The sequence below is a fragment of the Pelecanus crispus genome, chromosome 6 (genome assembly GCF_030463565.1).
Source record: "Pelecanus crispus isolate bPelCri1 chromosome 6, bPelCri1.pri, whole genome shotgun sequence".
Classification (NCBI taxonomy): domain Eukaryota; kingdom Metazoa; phylum Chordata; class Aves; order Pelecaniformes; family Pelecanidae; genus Pelecanus; species Pelecanus crispus.
In genome coordinates, this window is record NC_134648.1 from 3,813,406 (window position 1) to 3,830,969 (window position 17,564).

Consider the following 17,564-nt stretch of genomic DNA (forward strand, 5'->3'; position numbering starts at 1 on the left):
CAGTTGTTTGTTTTACAAGCCACATCACATTTTATCCTATGGGAGAGATTCAGAGAAAAGTTGTGTTTCTGGGTGATGGCAAAATGTGGCAGATTATAGGATATTGTGTATTTATATCATGGCATTTTGTTTAAAAAAAAATCCATTTAGACAAATTACCTCTCAGAGATTCAGAAAAGTCTAACCAAATCTTCATCTAGTTACTACTTCCAGCAAGCAATGTTTTAATGCCTTATCTCCTATGGGGGAAATGCTCATTAAAACACCATTTAATTTGGTGTTAACGATGTCATTAGCTCCTCCACATGTTTCATATGAGTCCTCCCCCACATCTGCATTCTTTTTCCCAGTTTTCCTCCATTCACTTGCTTCCCCAGTTTGTCTGTCCCCGAAGTCTCTCCTGTTGTGTTAATAAATGCCAGGCAAGACTACGTAGTGTATTTTGCAGGTTCAGAAGAAGCAGTAAAATGTGCATATTGAAAAGAGTTTTCTTGATGAGTTTGGTTGCATTTGTCACATGTGTCTTTAGAGGTCTAGGAAAAGCACCTTTCATTACAGGAGTGCATTTGGTTAACAAATCAGCTATCAGCTAGGAGAAATAGTCAGATTCCAACTTTCAGGTCTCTTTGCAGTAAGTGTCTTGCTGTGCCTCCCATCGCAATTTTGGCTGGTCTCTAATGCCTTAGATTCTTCATGGAAAAAGATAATCTGCTTTTTGTTGTATCTAACTGAAGATTCCTACTGAGTATTTTTTTAATCTATATGCTTTTGCTACTGTATTTTGCTTTTATTTAAGCATCTAGGTTGGAATTAGCTTAGTTTAGATCAAATTTTAGTTGAATTTTATATTGTAGAGATGCAGAGAAACGAATAAACAAGATGCAATATGAGGGGCAAAATATGTAATTATTCTACGTATGCTTGTTCAAGAAAACCTATAGCCAGAGTTTGCTGGTAAGTGGAAAATATTTTATCATAATCTTACCATGAAGATTGATGTTCTATTTTTTTGTTTTCGCATAAATTTAAAAGAACGGCTAACCTATTTTAGCTGTTTGTAAACATGGAAGTGATTTGACCAGCTAACTGCATTGCATGTTTTTGTGCTGGTGGGGAGGGGATTTTGGCTGGCTTGTTTAATAACTGCTTCTCTTGTTGTAGAAGATCTTATTTTCCACACCTAGTACTATAATACAGTGGCTGCCATTACTAGGAAGAGTTTGAGAAAAGGTTGGTTGCTGCATTCCTGTAGCAGCTCTATGCTGGGGTGCCCAGGCCTGATTTGCTTTGATAGCTGCTCATTGTAGAGGCTTTGGCAACCAGTGTCAGGGAGCTGGGAGCGTTAGTCCTGCACCAGCCCATGTACTTAATCTTTTCTTCCTTCTGAGTCCTGTGCCCTGCATCCCAAGTGTGTTTTTCCACTGAAGAACCCCTCTCCTTCAAACCTCAGATAATCTTCACCTGCTCTCCAAAGCACAGTTTACCTGTAGCATTTTCTTCAAGATACACATTTTCTATTTCCATCTATATCCTACTTCACTGGAGAAGAGATGTAGAAGATGCCATATAATATGCTCCCTGCTACGAGGAAGGGTGGAAAGATTCATAAATACTAGGTTGGCTTAATTCCCACTGATACGAGACTGCTGTAAATTGAACCTTGTTTGCTAGCACATTTTGATTGTGGAGTTGACTCCTCTTCTGTAGAGAAACGGTTGTCAAAGAAATTTAAAATAAATTGATTGATCACTTATATTTTTTTATTATTATTATTTTTAGACTGGCTTCCTTAGGGACAAATTTTGCAGTCTTCATGTCTGCCTGTTCAGCCATTTATCACTACCCAACCTCCTCCCCATTTTTCAACACATTGGTTAATTTCATGCAAATTTGACAGAGCCAGAAGTCATTAGATCTAATCATTAGTCATAAGATCTAGTCATTATATTTAAGTCATTAGTCATAAGATCATCGTTCCTACAAATTTAATAAAAACTGGTGGTTGATTTGATGATAGCGATCCAAAGTAGTCCTTTCACTTTGCGGGAAAGATAGGCAGAGCCTCAGCTTGGCAGCAGCCGTCTTCTTAAAACAAATATGCATGAGAAAGAAAGTATTACAGTGGTAGAAGAACTTTCGTGGACAGATACCTGAACACATTGAGATTCAGTTTGTTAAAAAACCGAATTAATATTTTATTCATTGTTGTTTCCTGGGACAGCCAAGCTTCTTATTTTTCTTAATCTAGTTGGTAAGAAGAACATCAGGTTTTCTAACTCCCTTTTGATAGTCATCCTCAGTGTTTCATAATTACTGTTCCTAATAGGTTCCTCAGAGAATAAATTAAGCCAAACTAACCAACAAGTCCTTGTAAGATTTCAGCAGCAGCAAGTGGTCTTTGACTAAAATTTTCTTTCCAAGTGAGTCTGGTTTTGGTTATTTGGTTGGGTTTTATTTCTTCCCCTGGCAAAAAATGATAATCAAGTGATTATAGTTATGAAAAGAAAGCAAAAGAAGACAATATTGCCAAATAAAAACATGACAAATAGGGTCAAATTTTGGTTTTCCCAATACAGTATAAGCAGGTGTTTCTAGTCAGGTCTAACAGTGAGGGTCCTCACGGGCTGAATTATCTTTTCATCTGTCCCCTTCCATCTCCAGCAGCTTTTCCTGGATCTGACTATAGATACTGTAAGGTAATCTGTGCAGTATGTGTTTGCACTTCTGTGCTATGATAGCCTGTGATAGCCCATGATAAGTGTGTCAATTTAGCTGGCTGCAGTAGCAACCAAGCAACAGAGAAAAAAGGTGTTTCTGATGGTCTGGACTTTTTTGTGTGTTGGCATACACATAAAAAGTATTTTGCATCGTTAAATTGCTTATTTAGCTTCTCAGAAGAAAGTTCAGAAAAAAAAAATATTCTTTTTTTCCGGCCAAATCCTTAAGTCTATATAACTCCTTTTAGTATAAAAGGTGCTTTACTTCAAAAAATGCCTAGTGGCTATGCCCAAATTAATCAGATATGGCTTCTTTGTAGACTGCTTTCTCTCCAAATGATTTTTTCCTGACTTTCTTTGTCTCTGTTCTGATTGCTGTGGCACAGTGGGTAAGTCTGTGGGCTGATTTGCACTGCTTCACAAGCACCGTGTGCTCGTGTATGTAAATACCAGGCCTTTTTTGTTGTGCCCCTTTCTTTAAAGCTACTGGTTCTGTCCCAGAAGGCCAGATAATACACTCAGTGATGCCTTTAAAGAAGTTGTCATCCAAATTCCTCCTTCTCTTCATTCTTTTAGTGAATGTATCCTAATTGCGTAGAGCTGATTACAAGCATAGAGGAAATTTTTTGCTAAAAATCAGTTGCTTATTTAAAATCTTGCATTCCTGTCAGGGAGTATATGTTAATAAGTGACAAGACAAACTGTCTTTCTCCTTACCAGCTGAGCTTAGTTCATCACTTTTAATGGTTCTTTACCTAATTAAATCCATGTATCCTTGGTTAATACCTGTCACTGAAAATGTATAGGTAGGATCCTGTCTTCACTGAAGTCAGTACGTGATAGAGGAAGTGAATTCGCATGTTCATTAATTTTTCCATTTAATACATTAGATTTTTTGCTTGTTCTCAGGTATTTATATGGTCATATTTAGATAATCAAACAAAGTAAATTAACAGCTTGTTTATAATACACTGACCCCTTTACGCTCTTAGTTTGTCACAAATCCATAGAGTTATTAGCAGAAAATCAAAACATTAGATTACATTGAAGGAACTGAGATTGCTCTATGCATAGATTGACCATGTCTTCCAGAGACTTCAGGGAGCCTGATTTGTTATTTATGTAATTAATGCTGATGTGCTCCTCCAAAGTCCTCAGACAAATTGTGATGAGAAGTTCACATGTGGAAAGTTTAAATATGCTTCAGTTATTTTTATTGAAAGGAGGAAAATGAACTTTTGATTTCTTTCTTCTGCTGGTTCAGCTTTTAGAAGCACATTTTTTGGGTCAAGCCACGCAGCTAGTTGGGGCACCTAGCTAGCTGGCCACGATAATGCACAAGAAAAGAGGAATATTCCACTGGCTCTTCATTAATGTCATTTCCATGAATTTTATGGGGTAATCGTGTGCTATTACTCTCTGATCAAGAAGTACACATACAGTAACAGAGGATTTTATTTATTTTGTTAGTAATTCTTTTATTTTTTCTGTCTGATTATCCCATACACGAAAGAAAGAATCTTCTTAATGCCCTCAGAATGGCACTATTGGACTGACTCTCTTACACTGGATTTAGTCTGTTGCAAATACACCTTTGAGGGGGAAGAAATACCACCATCAATAAGGGAACTGCGTACGGAGAAATTAAGGGTCAAATTCTGTAAAGCAGCACTTTGTGCGCAAAGCTGCGGGGATGCTCCCTGGTGCACCTTGCTGTGAGCACGGCACGGATTCTGCCGCGTCCTTGCGTTGCTGGGAATGCCACAGGGAGGGCGAATCCTGCCGCTGCCGGCTCTGCCGCACGTCGGTTGCAGCCTTTGCCCAAACCGTGACAATCAACCTCCTTCTCTGGAGGTTATTCTGTTACAAGACTCTTTCTGGAATATGAGCTGGAAAAGGTTTATTTCAACTATCAGCTGTGTTAAACAATGAAATAAATGTGACTGATTTAATTAGCTGTTGATGTATATCATATGGCAGCAATGTCAGGCATATGTCCTGCTTTTAGTGCAAAAATAAGCGCAAAATAAGGTTTTTTAAAAATGTAAATTGCCTTCTGGAAGACAGTAATTTGTTATATAATACGAACAAAGCTTCTAAGTCATATAAAATACATGCTTTGGGACCAAAGTTATGCCATTTTCAGCAATGATCTCGCACAGCTGTTAAAGCAAGCTATATCCGCTTAACCTGGGGTTAAGCTTTGGCAATAACGTGAGAAAGCATAATATTTGCAGTTTCTGTGAGTTTGGAAGACATAATGGAATAGAAAACTGCAATTCTCTTATTTTGAATCTTTTAGAGATCTTTAAGGATGCATCACGGCTTATATGAGTTAAAGCTGATAAATGATCTTATAGAATGGCTTGGCTTTTTCTGTAAATAACAAAAAGACAACTCGTACATTGATTCTTTCTTTCTGAGACAATAGTAACCCTTTTGAAATTGTTGTGCATTTCAGTGGATTCCAGTGAATTTTCAGATTAAATATTAATTTCGTGAGAGGAGTTGGCATTAATCAGACTGCGCTATTTATAGCACGATATGTTTTCCGTGTCAGCATGGTCAAATAGTGAGACAACCAAAGGTGGTTTGTTTATACTGAAATTCAGTTTTAAGCTCGCGTTATTTCTTAAATGAACAGTGATAATACAAATGCTGGGTGTCATTTGTGCTCCTGTTTGGAGATCTTGACTAAGCTCACCACAGGGTATTTGATCTTTTTGTGAAGGTGAGCCATTTGATGCATCATGTGGTCCCGAGCTTGAAAGAAATCCTAGTGTCAGCATGAAAGCCAGACAACATATTTAGTGACAGATGACACGTTGGTATTTGAGAGGAATCTGAGTAACAGCTTAAATCTTTTCATTGAAAGGGAAAATAGGGGGAAAAAAAAAAAAGCTGAATTCATGCAAAAGCTGGATTGATTTTTCTAGTGGTTGAGGTTTTCCATCTACTGCATGGGATTTTTCTAATGGGGAGAGAGAGATTTCACTACGGTAAGAGCAATACAGACAGAACAACAAGAACAGCAGGGTTTTTTAATGGGGCTAACTGTACAGCTAATTGTCAGGTGTATAGTCAGCTTGGTTGTAGTTTCAACAGATGCAAGTGAAGTAGCTGACACATGGCTGAAATTTCATAAATGCAGTGTACTGTGTGGAAGGCTGTGACATGATTCACTGCTAACTTACATTTTTATGGGGAGATCAAGGGTGTTAAGACTGTTTCTTTGATCGCATTAAAAGATTTGTGGCTTAGTAGGTGCAGAAATGAAGATCCCAACCTGTTTGTCCAAGTAATTAAAGGGACAGTGGAAACTAGTGTTGAGACTCAAGGGGTAAAATTAATTATTCATATTCACTTATCAGAATCTCAAAGCAAGAATGATTGCCGTTTTCATAAGTGGATATGATTGAGACAACAGGGATAAATTGTTAACTGCCTGTGTGGGCTGCAGAATGATGTAGTTTGTATAATGATTGTCATAGAGATGTAAGGCTGAGGTGGAGAAACAGAAAGCAGCAAAAGAGATGAAACGGAACATAAAATATTTTCTTGCTCTTGATCAACATTCAATTGTTCATCTTTGCTATAGCTGTAAATCAACAGGTTTATTATTGTAATCTGGTTTTGCGTCAGATTTTGGAGAAACGAATTGTGAGAAGATCTTAAGTGAAATTACAGTGCTACGGAAAGTTGTTAGAATCACGAAGAGTTGTTAGAATCATGAAATCGGCACATGCGTCATTTTTTTTCCAAGTGGTGACTACTTAGGTTTGAGGGCTCACAGTTCATATTCGGAGAAGGCTAGTTGAGATGTGCAATGGGGAGAAGAAAAAGAAACCAGTTTTCAGTCTGTAGTGAGCCTTTAGCTCTTCCTTTGAATACCTGCATTATTCAATTGCTTTTGGAAGGGACTAATAATTTGTCCACATTGGTTTAGGGCATTTCAGACACCTCTCTATTAGCATACCCCCTGCTCTTTATACAGTTGGATGTAACAGATTAACTTTAACTTGAAATTCCAACCTTGGTTTGCAATGCTGACTTTTTATGACTTATTAAAAAATTCAAACATATTTCAATGAAGTCATCTCCGTGGTGTTGAAGATACTATGCCTTAACTGCGCTTTTTAGGCATTGAAACATTAACAGTAGCACACAAAAATAGAAACCTATTTGGTGCTAGTTTTTCTTTGAGTCTTGACAGATTTATAAAAATCTAATGCCAATGTCTTAGTATGGGTGCTAGCAGGTTCAATTTAATGTACCTGAGATATATTTTGAGCCTGTAAACAGGAGGTGCAGTCTAATGAGTTTAATCACGATCATTAACTGCCCCTCCAAACTTATTTCTAATTGAGCCACTGGTAACGGTAGACGCTTGATTGGCTCCTCCGACTTTGTTCATACAAAAGTCCTGCAACAGATGAGTAATCCCTGGATATGCCTGCTCTGCAGTCAGCGCAGTAACTGAAGTATGATGTAGCAATCCTCATGCTGGAAAAAAATCAGCGAGGCTGTGTGCTGGATGCGGTCTCGCCCCGGCATCCTGGGTAAAGTTCTCTTCCTGGAGGTCCCTGCTGTTGCAGGTGTTGCTGTCACTTCTGCATCTAGACATCCTAATTAAGATTTTAGCAATCAAGCTTGTTTGGAAATCAGAAAATGATACCAAATACGTGTAACGGCATCAAGATTTAGAAATTACAGCCACGGAGAGCATCGTACACTAGAAGCGGATCACGCAGCGATCAGTGTCCTCCTAGAGGCGTTGTTGAGGGAATCGTTTCAGGAGCTCTAGAGCACTTCTCCGCAGTCAGGCACAAACCAGGGGCGGAAAACTGCTGCTCCCGGACTGGCTTGCTGCTCCCGTCACATTCTTAAGCAAAGGCTAATTTACCTCCTGAGAGCTACGCATAAACAAGTGACCTCCGGGTTTATCTGAAGTGGATTATACATTTTCATAAAAAGAATGTTTGTAAAAATCTTGGCGTATAAATAAATGGACTACAACATTAATTTTGAGCAATAAATAATGGAAGTGGAGGAGTATTTTACTGAATGCTTCTAGGAAAGAAAGTTTATTTGCTGGTAGTGATGGGAATCATAAGGCTAAGTGTTCCCCATCATTAAGAAAACCTCTCTGGCCGGGACAAACAGTGGGACTTCTTCCATTTCTATAGCAGACTAATCCACAGCTTCATTTTTATAAGGTTTTTTTCATGGCGTGTATCTCTATGATTTTTTTTAAGCAATATAAAAATTATTTAACTACAAATAATTAAGTAAATGTATTCATATTCTGCAATTTATGCTGTGCTTAAGAATTTGCCTTTTCTGAGGTGAAAATTAATTCTAAAAAAGACCACATGCAGTTGCCATCTTTTGCCATGAGAAAGCGATTGCTATCACCTGCTTTCTTAAATTATATTTAAAGTGATCTTCAGTTTAGTGATTTCAAGAGTAATAAAGATAATGAAATTTATTTGAACTGTTTCGTGACTACAGCAGATGATTTTAAATGCTTACTGATGTTCCAGCGTGCTGCCTGTGGCATTTTTATCGCTAATTTTAAAGAAGTCCCCGTGATTTGCTCCTAACAAGCAAACAACTCTGAATGAGAGCAAGCTATGGAGATAAGCAGCTTTGAGAGCAGGACTGAAATGTTTAACCTGTCGGTGCTGTTGCTAGAGAGCAGCACAGTGTGGTGCGAGGATCTGTTGCCATCTCGAAAGTTCATTGCTTTGCAGGAAATGAGACCATGATATTTTTCATTTGTTCCAAACATCAGATGGTTTTTTTAAGCGTTCCACATAGTCTGGTAGATTACAGAATCTTCAGTTATCAGACATGGAAATGTCAACATGAAATAAAATACTTCAGTTCCTATTTAACGTAGATTACGATACCAGAAACAGGAATATTAATTACCTTTTCTAGAGAGGTAATTTGGAAAGGAAAATAGGTCCCCAAGTATATTGTCACACTGTCTTTGGCATGGTGCTTTCCAGCTTAAGTGGCAAGAAGTCTCCATAAAAATGTACTTGCATTGTTTTGGGTTTTCTTCAAACACAAATTAAGCAGAATTTAAATGTATTTAAGTCTTCGTAGGTCTATACCTATGAAGAAGATTCATAGGTACCTATGAAGATAGCGATAGGAATGATTAAAACTCCGCATATCTAGATGGAAACATTACTGATGAAAACTGGTTTTGTGCATCAGGCCTTTTGATAATAAACTGATCTCTGCGTAAATGAATCTCAGCTAACGGGCTCTAGTGATCAGATACAATAATGTGATATGCAGTCACTGTGGGAAATAAAAGATACAGTGATCTGTAGCACTTGGCATGGAATATTAAATTTAGACAACTGAGAGGGCTGATCTGAAAGGAGAAACTCACCTTCAGATCCTGTTTATTTACATAAAAGCACATTTTAAGTATAAATTCTCCTGAAACTGTACTAATAAGATTATGAAATGCAGAATCATTACTTTTAAGAGACAAAGTTACAGTTCTTAAATTGGATTGCCCATCTCAAAAAATAAAATTACTTGGATCATTCTATCTGCTTTTGCCTTTTTGGAGTGGAGGAAGGGAAAAGGTGATTGTTTAAACCAACCCAAGGTAGCTGTACTAAGGGAAAAGATGTATATAGGTGATACAGGGATTAGCAGCACAGGCTGAGGTCCTAACCCCTATTTCCCAAATTTACCTATAGTGTTACCAATAGAAATTTATGGCATACTATTTTATACCCAAGATGTTTTTCTTTAAAAGATAGAGACACGGTTCATTGTAAGGTCCAGCATCTACAACAGAAAGCAGGTCAATTCTAAAGATGAAATTCCACGTTGCTTGCTTCTTAGAGTAGCACCGTCTTCCTGGTCTGTTCAATGTCATAATCTTAACTGTCGTTGTCTACAAATATGTTCCTGACCATAATAGTACGTAGAATAAGGATGCCGGTTAGCAATAGGCCAGAATTCCTCATCCTTAAATGTAGCTGAATTGAACTAAAATTCTGCTGCTGCTGTGAGTGACTTTGTGCCTTCTGGGGTGGATTCTATAGGGTAGTGCTGAGCTACTGCAAAAATATTACTAAATCATTACTTTGCAGCTCAGTGGTATTTTAACTCAACCTATATCTTGGCAAAAATGTAACTTACTCCATTTAGTAAATGAATGCAGTTTGAAATGCATTCCGTACACCAGAGTTTGCAAAACTAATACTGTACCTCTCTTCTCTTCACATGGACTTTTTTGCTTTTTTGCTTGGATTCTAAGGATCAATTTCTTGTGATAAACAGTATTAGTTTAATAATATTCAGGAAAGAAATCAATATAAACAAAGAAAGAGATTCTTACTGCTTGACTCCCCTCCATTTCAGTGTACCTTTATTATGCCAGTGTTCTCAGCTGGTGTTGATTCTTCTATTTATTACCATCTCTAAAATAATTAACATTCTGCAATTACAGAATAGTATTTAGTTTTGTTTTTTTCATTTGGATAGAATCCTCACTTGAGAAGATGAAATAAGCTTCCTGCAGCAAGTTGTTGTCTCTTTTGCACAGTTTCTTTAAGTAATTTTTTGTGTCCTCAATATTTTCTCCTGATAATTCTGTTCTTTCACATGTGTTTCACATCCCGCCAAAACCCTTCTTTTTCACCTCCAAATGTTCTGAAGTCTTTTTTCCTTTATCTTGACTTTCATAAGCTTTAAAAACTGATTCCACTTTCTTATTTTCTGGCCCTTAACTGGTATCCAGAATTAATAGTTCTTGCTTTACATTATTGTCAGAAGTTATCTATTTCATTGCCTTCCATCTCCATAATAAATTTCTGTGGCCAAAATAATTTTTGATACTTCTGTAGCAGTACAGCGGTGCTCTGCTACTCAGGGTCTGCATGCAGCTGAAATGCTGGGTCACGTTAAAGGTTTTCTGGATGTGTCCGCTTTCTGCTGTATTCTCTAAGCAACCTTCAGGTTTTAGCAGTCCTCTCTGTATTTTTCTCTAGGGATCATCTGTATTTTTGCATGCGCTTTCTTATGCTGACCTTCCCCTTGTTCTGAACGACCTCTGTTTTTCTCTCTCAAATCTGCTACTTTCAGCATTTCTTTTAAAAAAGTGTGTTGGCAGCATAACTGCAACGATGTCACATGGGACTCCTCCTTGGACGCGTTTTGTTATCTCAGAAGTCTTTTTATGATACTTCTTGGATAATGGCCATTTTTTAAAGTACGTTTAATTAAACAAACGTACTAGCATATGTGAGGAGTCATTTCAAAACCTGTGCATAGGCGTACAGAGGTTTATGCCATCAGCGACTTATGCATTTGAGGGGAAGCTTAGTTGCCTTTGTGGACGCGGGTCATAGCTTCACTGGAGATGCTGGGAATCGTTGTGGTTTAGGGAATCAGCTGCTGGATGTGGCTGCTTTGGCCTGTCCAGCATTAAAGGTCTTCCTGGAAAACGACAAATGGTGAGGAGTTTCAATGTCATTCCCTTCTGACCCAGATTCTGACCATTACCAAAGGAAACCTTAGCGTGTTGTAACAAAGACAAGCCCTTCTATTTTGCTACTTGATACGTTTGCTGTAACTGAAAATCAAAAAGGATTCTGCAGAGGATTATTTTGCCGATAGCAGTAACTAAGAAGTAGTTGCTTCAGGCTTCGTTCATCCAGTTAGCATTAGTTTTCAGTATTACTTTTAACTTTTTCCTGACTGCTAACAGGATTGACAAAAGAATAATTAATAAATATTGCTGCCGTCATCTTGGAATGCTAAGATGTATTATATATACATATGAATTCCATACAATTCCATCCTATAAGAATTGGTAAAATGGTTTCTTTTTTAATGGAGATATAGGTATATAGATACAGAAGAAATTTTGAGCAAGCAAAGCATATGTTTTGTGCCTCAGGAAGAGAGGGTGTAGAATTAAAATGCATAATCAAAACACACCAGCTGGATTATTTCCTCTGCTGAAGTACAGTCAGTCTACAAGATACCACACCGAAAGTGAACGCAGTGCTGTTTGTAGTGGACAAATCGTAGTCATACTGGTTTAGTTCCTGACCCACAAAAATTCTTGCTTTATTCATTGTTCTTCCATATACCTGCATCAATGTAAAGATAAATAAGTCATTGTTTGACTATGTTTTAACTGCTAGATTATTTTTAGCTGTTACTGACCTCTTTTCACCTTCATTCATTAATTTTAGATTAAAGAGCAGTAGCCAATTTTAGCTCACAAGAGATTGGTCAGCTAATGACAACCTAACATGTTGTTGACTTAGTAGCCAAATGCCGTGCCATTTCTGCCATAGTCATTGAGGGCCAGGATATGAAATGTCTTACTCTGATTTTCAAGTCTGTAGTCAGCTAACCGTTAAAACACACTAGAAATAATAAAGAAATAAACACCACTATTTTAAGATTACTTTCCTTCTGCCACATTTTTGCTTTTAATTCCTACTATACTGTGCATTTTTCATTTCAAAAGGACCAATATAAGGGTCATGAAGGGAAGTGCTGTTCCAGCCCTCTAAATGGAGCTTGGCAAATGATTTCAATTCTTTGAAATAAAATCAATATCTATGTGAGTTTTCTTTTTTAAAAAGGAATCATAATTCAGGTGCGTATGCTGAAATTATTTTGTACTCGGTAAGCTTGAAATTCACGTTTTGGTACTTGTACAGGACGACTCCTTTAGTGCAAATCTTGCTGTTACTTGCATTTCTGTCAATTTATTCAACAGAATATCTCTAACTTTATTTATTATCATGGGAAGCTTCCAATTTTTTATTCCTTCCCCAGAGGAGTTTAAGATATGCAACATTACTGTGTTACTTTAGGCCAAGTAAATCTAGCTAGACTAGCTTACTTTGTTGCTTTTATTTTTAGAGAATTCATTATCTGCAAAAAAATCTTTTATCATTTCATTATAATTTTTTTAACTTAGTAATAATTTCAAACAAATTCTAAATTATTTACTTAGTATACTGCAAGAAACTATGCAATACATTCCTTCTCTTTTCCCCATTTCTTTCTGACCCTGCTCCTTCCATTAGATACGTGCCATTTGTACACCTTGCTGGTTTTCATGTTTGCACTCTGATTTAGCTTCTGAAGCACTCCTGTCCAGTTATGCAAAATTCTAGTGTCCTAAGTGTCAGTTCAGGGTAGAAGTCTCTGGCTTCCACAGCTTAATATTAAGCAAAGATTTTTCAGAAGTAAAATAAACTAGTACTGATGATCTGGGTTTAGATTTTTATATTGCGCAAACGTATTTTTGCAGATCTTCTTGATCTTCTTGCTTTCCAATGGTAGATGCCAAAGCACTTTAAGAGGGGAGCAAGTACTTTCTCACTTTACAGATGAGTAACTGAGAAAGAGGAGGTTTTGCCCTGCAGTGCTGCCTTACGGAGGAAGGCAGTGTCTGGATTTGTGCTGTTTGGCTTCCGTCTGTCAGCCTGCTGCTGCTCCCCCTGCCCCTCTGTGCCAAAGGTGTACGTCCTATTAGTTGTCTTGACACATAGATTGGTGTGGTTTAGACCTGGAATGCAGAAGAATGGTCTTATCTTTACATTAACTGAAAAGATTACTTCCCAGAAACTCTCATCTGGGAAGAGAGGAAATATTTATGAATTCTCTTAAAATATATGATATAAAATAATCCTCCTGGATATGCTCAAAGGGGCCTCTCCCTCCTCTCCCTCCTCTCCCTCCTCTCCCTCCTCTCCCTCCTCTCCCTCCTCTCCCTCCTCTCCCTCCTCTCCCTCCTCTCCCTCCTCTCCCTCCTCTCCCTCCTCTCCCTCCTCTCCCTCCTCTCCCTCCTCTCCCTCCTCTCCCTCCTCTCCCTCCTTATACCTATTTTGGAGAAAGCAAATCTTCAGATTTGGTCATTTTGAGATAGTTCTTTAAGGAAGAGACATACACACACAGAGATACATATGTATGTGTATATTGTAATTTCTGGTACTTAACAGTATCAACATCTGTCTTTGAAACAGATGCTTCCTTTATTTAAATAATAAAAATAGTAATCAACAAATTACTGTTTTGAATATTGGACTTACTACTAAACTGAATTAGCTAGCAGATTTTTGAGCTCACATTTGCAAATGCATATGACTATAATTAGCCATTTCGATAGGTTAACTTTCCTCCCATCAAAAAAATTCTCACCTGCATATTTTATGGACTTCCATGAAAGTCTGGACTTGCTCGTGCCTTTTGGAAAAATCAAAGCTATTGTGGACCAAGGCACATTTTTTATAACGTTGCTCTTCAGAATCCATCTCAAAATTCTTGTGCTTGGTAAATGGAGAATTATCTGTGAAGCAGATTAAGTAATATTCTGAAAGAAGATGAAACAAAGCTGGAATTTATTTCAGTTACTTCCTAAGTAATACCACAGGGACTTCAGCCAGTCGTCTTTTAATCTGTTGTAAATGACACCTTCACTTCCTTGCAGTGAGAGTTTAGATAGCCAAATAGATTTACATGCTTTGCTGTAGCTGTTGTTATTAATTTCTTGTTAAAGAGTGGTTTAATAGAAACAAGCATGCTATCTAGTGGGAAACAAATACCGATCTGTAATACTATTTAAGAAATAGGGTAAAAAATAAATAGGTGTTATTTTATAATTTGTGGACTTGCTTCAGCAGTGTTAGTTCTATATGTGATAGTGCAGCAGTTGATCCCAAAGAGATTCCAGCCTCTCCACCCACACGCTCTTCCTTACAGCAATAGCATTTGCTCACAGACACACTTAAACAGTGACATACTTTCTTATTCATATTTCCTCTTAACATGATAGCAGTCAAAATCCGATGAGTCTCTTACACTTTTAGAGAATCTGTATTTCTATACAATTGCTTATGCTAATGCACAGAAACTGCTATACTTCATTCATTACTCTAATTGGAGTAACAGATTTTAATTTTGATTAAGGCATAATGATGCGAATATGCTGGGCAGGCTTTGTCCCTAAAAACTTTTCATTGCTCCTGTAGGTAGAGATTGCTGCACTTCTGCTCTCCTGATTCCTTTTCTGTATTGAGAAATAACTTGGGTTTTATCCCTACAATGTACAGGAGGGCCAGATGACATGTATCTTAAGGGCCAGATTTTCAAAAATACGCAGATTCTTGAAATTCAAAATCAATCATACTTTTGATATCCCCTCTAGCCATTTCCACCTCAAAGTCTGGGGAACTGAAAACCTTCTAAGAAATAACTTAAAAGAATTTTGAACATTTTGCAGAAAATTACTAGTTTTTTTCAAACCAAAGTGGGGGCCACATTTAGAAGAAAAGTCAGGTTGCAAGGGTCTAAAAACATAGGTGAAATGATGTAGGCAGAGGGAATATAGGGATGACTATAGCCTAGTTATTCATTAAGTTATCTCAATGCTTCAGATGAAAGGAGAGTCGTTTACATTATTAGGGCAGAGAGGATCACAAATTAAAATTAGGTCAGAAATAGCTAAAGGTTGTGATAAGATTATTACATGTGATGCAGAATAAGAAGTACAAGCAAGGTCTGTAGATATGAAATGCTAATAGATCCTTCTGGATCCACAGCTGTCTCGGCAGTATCATACATCAGGAGTGGCCCAATGTCCTTTGCTAGCTGCAGCTGCATGAGAAGTCGTTGCCGTCCTCTTTAACGTGGACCATGCAGTCTGTCCTTTTGTCCCTAGACCAGTGTAATCAATTCTGCAGTTACCTTTGAACTCGCTTCAGACTCATAGAAGGCAAATCTGTACAAACATAGTCGTTATCCACTCACCGCAGTGGTGTCTTCATCCTTTCTGGTAGTATTTAAGGTGTGCATGGTTTTCTGTAGTGTGGATGATCAGGACTCATTAGTACCGCAAAGAGTATCATGCTCTACTTTGTCACGTATCAAGTCAGTCAAGGGGGTGTATTCATTTTAGACTAGACATTAGAAAGAAGTTTTTTACAATGAGGGTGGTCAAGCACTGGCACAGGTTGCCCAGAGAGGTGGTAGAGGCCCCATCCCTGGCAAGATTCAAGGTCAGGATGGATGGGGCTCTGAGCACCCTGATCTGGTTAAAGCTGTCCCTGCTCGCTGCAGGGGTTTGGGCTTGATGGCCTCTAAAGGTCCCTTCCAACCCAAAGCATTCTATGATTCTATGATAGCCCCTTGTCATGTCTCTTGAATTAGCAGCTGAGCTATATCTGCTGATCATGCCGCTGGCAGCTGGTGTGCTTACATATTTGTATGCGTATGTATGTATATACATCCAAACGCACGGGTGAGGTTCCATTGAGATGATGTTATAGATAGTTGAGGCACCAGAGCAGTAAAGGTACGGCAACTCGGGCTTACACATAAGGCAGTTCCCCAGGTACGTACCAGGACTGCACGTGGTCCAAGCCGCATCCTTCATTACCATGGCGTCTCTGAAGACGGTTCCAGTATGGATGCCCAGATAATAATATACATGTGACAGTACATTGAAAGTTGAGATATGCCACTTCTGGGATGAGTGTTCTCTCATACATTTTTCGTCTTTCAGAGCCACAGAGAAAATTCCAAATAGATACTTCAACGGGTGATTTTTGTATTATTTTTTCATGGACGGCATATATTCTAATAGATCTTCAGCTACAAAGGCTTCTAATACGGGTAGTAATGGTCGAGATGCTGCAGAGATTAATGTTAAAAATTGATTGTAGATGATCTGTACCTTCCTCAAAGGGCACTGTAAAATGTCAGAGCCTTTTATTATTGGGTCAGTGATAAGGAAAAAAAAAATTAAAGGAATTCAGGAATGTTTTAGTGATGGAAGCTGTCTTCTTCAGTTTGTCAATTATAGAGACTGTGGAGGAAAAGGGGTGTATTTGAGGAAACTTCTAGTAAAAAAATCATTGCTAAGAAGAGAAAATATATCTATTTCTACACCTTGTTTGTTGTTCTCAGACAGGCATAGGACTTTAGTATTCCTTTCCATGTTATTCACTTGACTTCTACCTGTTCTTACAGAGAAGAGCTGGAAAAGAGGTCAGATAGCACCACTGAAATCTTAAATTACAACAGAAGGAGGCATAAATCTGCATTATAAATTTTACTCTCTTTTTCTGCTACCTACCAATCAAATTTTTATGTATATGCCAAAGAATTTGTATTTTAGCATGTTTTTTCTGAAGTGCAACACTCAATTTCCATGCGAAAGACTATAGGTTCCTCTGTGGGTCATGTGATGATGTACTTTGGTGGAAGCTCTTAGCTTTATGAGCACTGCTTTTATGGCAAGTGGAGATACCTTTTTACATGTCGTTACTGGGTGATGCTGTATTAAAGAATGACAGAGATTCCTAGCGGAGAGGTTAACACAATTGCAAAAGATTTTTGTATCTCTGGCAACTTTCTTCTTTTAGCCTGTGCAACAGTTGTCTTCAAGGTTTTGCTCTGAAGCAGGTCTGTGAGGTGATATCATGAAGAAAAGTATTTATGGTTTTGGGGTACTATGTGGTCTCAGTAGTCATGCTCCCTATTGCAGATGTTCCTTTTCTCCTTATGAGCCTGTCTCTCCTTCATGAAGTACCCTTCACACCTTTCAGTTCTCTAACTCTTCTACTTTCCTCCTTCCATTCTTGTCTCAGTGTTTCCCCTGTCTCTTCTTTTCACCATTTCTGGATCTTCTCCATACTACTGTCTCTATGTCTTCCCTCAACTTTCTACTCCATAAATGCTGCTTATTCCTTCTAGATTTTCCAGATCTTGTTAGGCTACTCTGTTGGATGACTTGCATCATGATCTTCTCAAGCTCTACCTTCAAATGCAATAGGATTTGAT

General features: G+C 38.0%; 1 protein-coding gene across 10 annotated transcripts in view; it reads left to right on the forward strand.

The window, feature by feature from the left end:
* Positions 1–17,564, forward strand: part of SHANK2 (SH3 and multiple ankyrin repeat domains 2) — a 319,997-nt gene that overhangs the window by 235,483 nt on the left and 66,950 nt on the right. The gene's annotated exons all lie outside the window — the stretch shown is intronic.